The 6220-nt window shown below is 38.0% G+C and overlaps 1 long non-coding RNA gene across 2 annotated transcripts in view; it reads left to right on the top strand.

Moving 5' to 3' along the window:
- The first annotated feature begins 4180 nt into the window (after nt 1-4180).
- LOC148217141 (uncharacterized) overlaps nt 4181-6220 on the top strand; it is a 98718-nt gene continuing 96678 nt past the window's right edge. For both annotated transcript variants that reach the window (XR_015796989.1, XR_015796985.1), the window contains exon 1: nt 4181-4325. This is a non-coding gene — a long non-coding RNA (uncharacterized LOC148217141). The remainder of the gene's footprint in view (nt 4326-6220) is intronic.

Below are 6220 nucleotides of genomic sequence, written 5' to 3'. Positions count from 1 at the left end.
AGAGCTCAGCGCTGTTGCTCTCGAGTGTTAGTTTGCCTGTAACTAATCCTGTAATCTGAAAATGCGCTGTGAAGATGTTCTTGGTGCCAACGCGTCGTATTTAAGATTACTTATCTTTAATTTAATCCAGGGACCTTTCTTCTAAGACAACTATCAACTAATTTTACAATACATTAGTAAAATTATACTGTAATATTAAAAATAGAATAGTTGTGTAAATTCGCCCAGGAACACTTTATTCAGCCCGACTTACAAAACGCCCAAAGTTGATAGGCACTGTTGGAGCATATTCCTCTGACTGGTAATGCTGGAAGTCAACCTTTTGGCCCGCTGTGTGAAGAAATTGGGCAAACAGAAAGGAGTGGAAAATGAAGTCTTCCTGGCCTCCCCACCCTGGTGCAGTTCTGGCAATTAGAGGAAGAATTACTGCATAATAACAGCCTCATCTAGAAGCATCTACATCCTTTACATGTTGCACTTTACATTTGTTTTTCCCCAAAACTAATTAGACAAATACTGAGAAATGGCTAAGGTTGTGAGATAAATATTTTTTCTTAATTTTGTTTCTCTCATAAAGGCTTTATTCAAATATCGCTCATGAGTGGACAGAAGCTGTCTTAATTTACTTTGGTGAGCTCCTGTTCATTATCACTTTGTAATAAAACTAAAATTCCACAATTCATGCATTGCTCTCTGCCAGGTTATGCTGTCAGAATTTGGATGCCACAGAAATTGTGCCTTCAATAGTAAAGGCTGAGACTATTTTGCTAATAAGGGATGGGTTTTTAAAGACAGTTGTAAACTTTTTTTTTTTTGTCTTTTGCTCAGATTCTATTAAATATTTGGGGATAAGTATTCCTAGGAAAATACCCTGCTTGGTAAATCTGAATATTTCAGATTGCGTAGCACAGATAAATAGCCAGGGAGAGAGCTGCAAGTTGGATCCAGGCTGTACTTAACACCTCCTTGAAAAATACCTTAAAAAGGCACTGGCTTACCCACACCTTAAGAGTCCAGGCCTGGATCCAATAAAAGTGGGCAACTTCTGTCCTATCTTTAACTTTCCTTTTTGGGGAAGATTACTGAGAAAGTGGTGGGGCTGCAGTGGTAGAGAGCCTTGGAAGATACTGATGACTTAGACCCATGGCAGTCTGGGTTCAAAGTTGGATATGGGGTGGAAACCACATTAGTTGCTCTCAGGATGACCTATGGCAGGGCTTGAATGGAGGTGGTGTGACCATCCTTGTCCTCCTTTCAACAGGTCTCAGTATTGTCAACCACAGTATCCTTCTGGACTGCTGTGAAGTTTGGGAATTGGAGGCATGGTGGTATGGTGATTCTGCTCCTATCTAGGAGTCTGGTTGCTATTGGAGCAGAGGTCGGACCCACAGGCACTTTGTTATGGAGTGCCTCACAATTCAGTCCTTTCCCCTCTTGTGTTCAATATCTACAAGGAACTTCTGGGAGAGGTCATCTTTCAGTTCCAGATGAAGTATCATCAATATGCAGGTGATACTCAGTTATATATCTCCGCCCTGAGCTCATTGGGAGATACAGTAGAAATAATGACCCTGTGCTTGGAGGCTGTTAGAGTCTGGAGGGAAAAACAGTCTTAAATTCAACCCATACAATCCAATTGGAATCCCTGTTTGGAGAGGCTGGCTGATTCCAGGATTGCACCATTTTTGGTTCTTGATGTGGTTGTGCTTCTCTGGAAAAAAATAGGCATGCAATCTGGGGGTCCTTCTCCTCAAAGAACAGGTGGAGACCATGGCCAGAAAGGCTTTTGCATAGCTTTGACAGGTGTGCCAGTTGCTGCTTTACTTGGGATGGGATACACCGAACATGGACATCCTTGCTTTAATATTAAATAATTATTTTCATGAAGGAGAATCTACAAAGAAATTTGATCGGAAGAGGGATAATAATTCATGCAGACTGCAAAACTTAATAAAACAAAGATGAAATCCTTTGAAATCCTTTCTTCTCATTGGTTTCAATAAGCAGTATAATTCTAAAGGGCTTACAAAAGTAAGGTGGGACACTTAAACATTTGACTGAATTCAAAAAACATATCACAAAAACTAAATCAGATACAACAGGTATAACTATATAAAAATTCCTATTCAATGTTTAAACAAGTTTGACCACACAGCATGATTTTGTCCATATTCCTTTATGCCAATCAATAGCAAACTCAAAAGCAAATAGTTCATAAAATATAATAAGCCCTAAACCATGGTTTACATAGCCTCTAAGTTGGATCTGAATACGTAACCAAACCAAACTAACCATGTATACCCACTCTGCTCTTGTTCAGAAAAACTGCTTAAAACAGTGTTATTTGAGAGAACATTTGGGGCATGATGGTTGCCATTGAGACCAGTCCCTCAGACACATGATTATTGTTTCTGATTTTTAATAGAGGCTTATTTTTATTGTTTTATTGTAAATGAAAAAAAATGTAAAATAAAAAATGCCAGGAGTCATTCTAAGAAGTGTAAATAAATATTATAAACAAATCATACGTTACGTTATATAAACCCAATGGTTCAAAAAGTCTGAGTTATCTTTCCTATCTGAATTATGCTTGATTCCATTAGAGCTTTGGCACATAGGAGGTTGCTCTGCAGCAAGTCAGGTGATTGGCTAATGGCAAGAGGCTGTGAATGCTGTAATCTAAAATACCAGATTGCCTATCCATGACTTTCAGCAGCCCTCCGGGTTCAAGCAGAGAGACGTCCTTCCTCTCTCCTCCCTGCATCATCTGTTATGGGACCTTTTACTGGAAATGCCAAGAACTGATCTTAGAAAGCTGTATACGTGCTATTTTCTACCACAGGGCTGGTACTTTTCCTTTCATCACTACCACTTATGTACATTGACTTTATTTTAGTTTGTAAATACTGTAGTGAAATGCAAAAATACAAAATAAAAAAAAATCTACACTGAATAGTGATAATACTGTGAAGAAAAAAGTACTAAATATATTATAGTGGTTAAATGAACTAAACATAACAAAGAAAAGAAAATATCCATACGATAAGTGTAAGTACTGATATGAACTTAATTCAATCAACGCATTTATAATTGGACTATATAGCAACTTAATGTGTCATCTTCTCATTTTTAGAGTACAAAGACTTTTCAAAAATAGGTAACAAACTCATATCATGAATCTATTACTTAAAAGTAGCAGAGTGATTTTCTTTCTAATTAGATAGGATTATCCTCTTTGCTATGCCCTAAATTTGATAAAGCCAAAGCTCTTCTTAAAATGACAAATGGTATACAGTATTTTAGGAATATAATTCAGCATCGCACTGAGGTCCTTAAATATATTTCTTTCCAAAATCATATTACTGTACATAACAAAACAGAGCCATAACAAAACAAGACCAAATCATATGAGTTAAGGAACATTCACATTTCTTTCATCACCAACATATTTATTTACAATGGCTTGAGATATTGCATAGATAGTCCAACTTGGTTCACCGCTTGCTCATTGTTAAGTAGATCTGATTTAATGTAGCTGCACATCATTATATCTCTTTTAGAGTGGCAATCCACTTTTTTGCCAAGTGAGTCACTAATAACTCAGCTAGGCAATGATGAAGTGATGGCTCTGTCCTTTGTCTGACATCAGGTGTTTTTCCTCTGTTCAGAAAATGGCAAGGAAACATTCCACCCACCCACCCACCCTTTCTGCCTAGAGGAAAGGCCTTTCATTCCTAAAGTTCTGCTCTTTATCAGTCACATGGGAAGCTGAATCTGACATTTCAGTTGTTGAACTGTATTCTTTCCGTGAGTCACACACCCTCCCAGACCCTGTTCCCCAACTGTCCCAAATTTTAAATTGTGCCCAATATGTTGGTGACAGAAATTAAATCATAGAAATTCTTCCTAATCTGCTTAGCCTACTTCATGCTGAATTTCTTATCTAGCCCTTGCTGAAAAGTTCTTGCTGTTCTTGTTGTACTGTACTTCCCTTCAACAGTAGTAGTTTGTGACTTGCATTTCTGTGATGGTACTGTTAATGTCCAGACTTTCAATCATGTCAACACTATCAGCTTGCTATAAATGATTAAGCTGTTCCAAATTAAATTGTTCTTCTGTTTGTAAGTGCTGCCCATATTGCAGTGATATTAGTCTACTTATTAATTGCATCCAACTTTCTCCTTTCATCCTTCCCCATCTAATTCTAGAGTATCTCTACAGACATTCTGAATTCTAGAAGCTGAGTTTGCTGCAAAGAATACAGTTTATGCAGAGAGATACAGCTACTCCTGAGACAGATCCTGTGTGTTTAGAATAGCTTTCAGGTGAGTGTGTATTCAAGTGTTGGGGGGGGAGACTATGTTTGGGCTGCATATATGTGGATGACTGCTTAATGTCAGCAAAAAGTCGTTATTTGTATCTGTTTGCTGCTTTCTGGTTATCTGGATTTTTGCAGCCCAGATTACAAAACATAATATGTATAAAGCATTAATGGAAGGAGAAAAGGAATATAAAGGATTGGAAGAAATTAAGAAAATATATAAAATGATATTTAAAATTTATATTTAATTCATTGTTAATTGTAATTAGCTATAATAATTCAATAATGATTTGTTGATGGGAATGGAAAGGAAACTTTAGTAAAAGCTTAGAATTAAAGTGTGAATGTCATCAACAAATAGACGAAAGGTAGTGAATGTTATTCTGTAATTCATTCTTAAGCTATTAAATAATGATTATAACCAATTGACAGGACTAAAAGGTGAAAACATGACAAATGATTGGAAGGGTAAGAAGGAAGAAGACAGGAAAATATCATTAAGAATTTCTTTTCAGTAGGCATCTGATGAACTTGAATGTCACCTATCTTGCTCAACCTGTTTCCTCCCCAGCCCCTCCCCCCTTTGGGGAGAGCATCTTTGACTCAGGGTTGCTGGCCCCTGAAGTATACCTATAGAATATAAAACATGTAAATGGTTTCAAGGGAAGCAGGCATAGTCATGTCTTGCATGAATGCACAGTAATGAATTTGGAAAGTTTGCCCTGAACGAAAAGAGAGAATAGACAATTACAGCATTTGTTGAGATGTGCATCTAAAAGGGAAGGAACCAGCCAATTCAGAAGGGTGGCAATATACCAGATTTGAAAAGTGCATTTGAATCTCTGAAATGAAATTAGTTTGACCCCAGCACAGTTTTGATGGAATATACAAAGGGGAAAAAAATCCAAACATCTGATCAATGAAATTCTTCCCTGCCAGACAGAGGTAGTTAGTAACTCAAGGCTTTGAGGTTTCCAGCAGTTGCTGTTGTACTACCTTCAGAGTGCCAGACTGCTGATTTCGGTTCTTCATTTGGCTCAGGAACAATAGACATAATTGGGGGGTGGGGGGGGTGGATAGTATTATTAGGCACCTGCCAGGGACCACATTCTGGTAAGGAGCTCATTGCCAATGAGCTGGAATCTTTTGGTACTACTGCTGTTTCTCCTGCTTGCTGTTTCAGCCTGATCTGCAAACCTGTGAACAGTAAAAGGAAGTCACAGAATGATCATTACGCCACATGGAAGGCAAACCCTAGCCTGTCTAAAAATTCCTGCTGAATTGTTACACTTAATGTGACAGAAGGGAGGAAAGTATTAGTTATAGAGAGATCACTTAACTATATTAAATTACTTTAATTTAAATCAGAGCCCAACCTACTTATTGCTGGCATGGCTTTCAAAAGCCCCATGTGGCCTGTAGTCTGAAAAAGGTTGTGTCATCCCACTTTGGAGAATTTTATGTTCTCTTTCTGGAGGAGTGAGCTTTTAGGCCAGGAAAGAGAAGCAAATGAATGAGCAGTGATAACAGTGGTAAGAAAGGGGTAGATTCAAGGAAGGAAATCGCAGAATTCCTGCTCAAGGCCCTTCCCTCTGCTTCAAATCCTGGAACATATACTTTTACATTGTTTAGAAAGCTGCATTCTGCAGAAACTCTGCATGAATTGTAAGCTAGAGGACTTCTACTCTGTTTTGCCTATCTGCATGCACTGAGACATAAATACATGCATAAGTGTTACGCTGAAATGTAAAGTAGGCCAATAAGCCCTCTTTACAGACAGGAAGGGCAGTTCAGGTATGGCTAGCTGAGAACATAGAAGAGAAGAGGAGATTTCACTACTTTTTCTATTCCAAATTTGCCCTTCCAAGGAACTTTTCTGTCAGCCCTTTGAGGTAGATC

The sequence above is a fragment of the Python bivittatus genome, unplaced genomic scaffold (genome assembly GCF_059951505.1).
Source record: "Python bivittatus isolate LINGU-HERP-01145 unplaced genomic scaffold, Pbiv_v1 ctg000020_np1212, whole genome shotgun sequence".
Taxonomy (NCBI): Eukaryota; Metazoa; Chordata; class Lepidosauria; order Squamata; family Pythonidae; genus Python; species Python bivittatus.
Note: the sequence above shows the minus strand (reverse complement) of the source record. Positions and strands in the feature narration are given on the sequence as shown.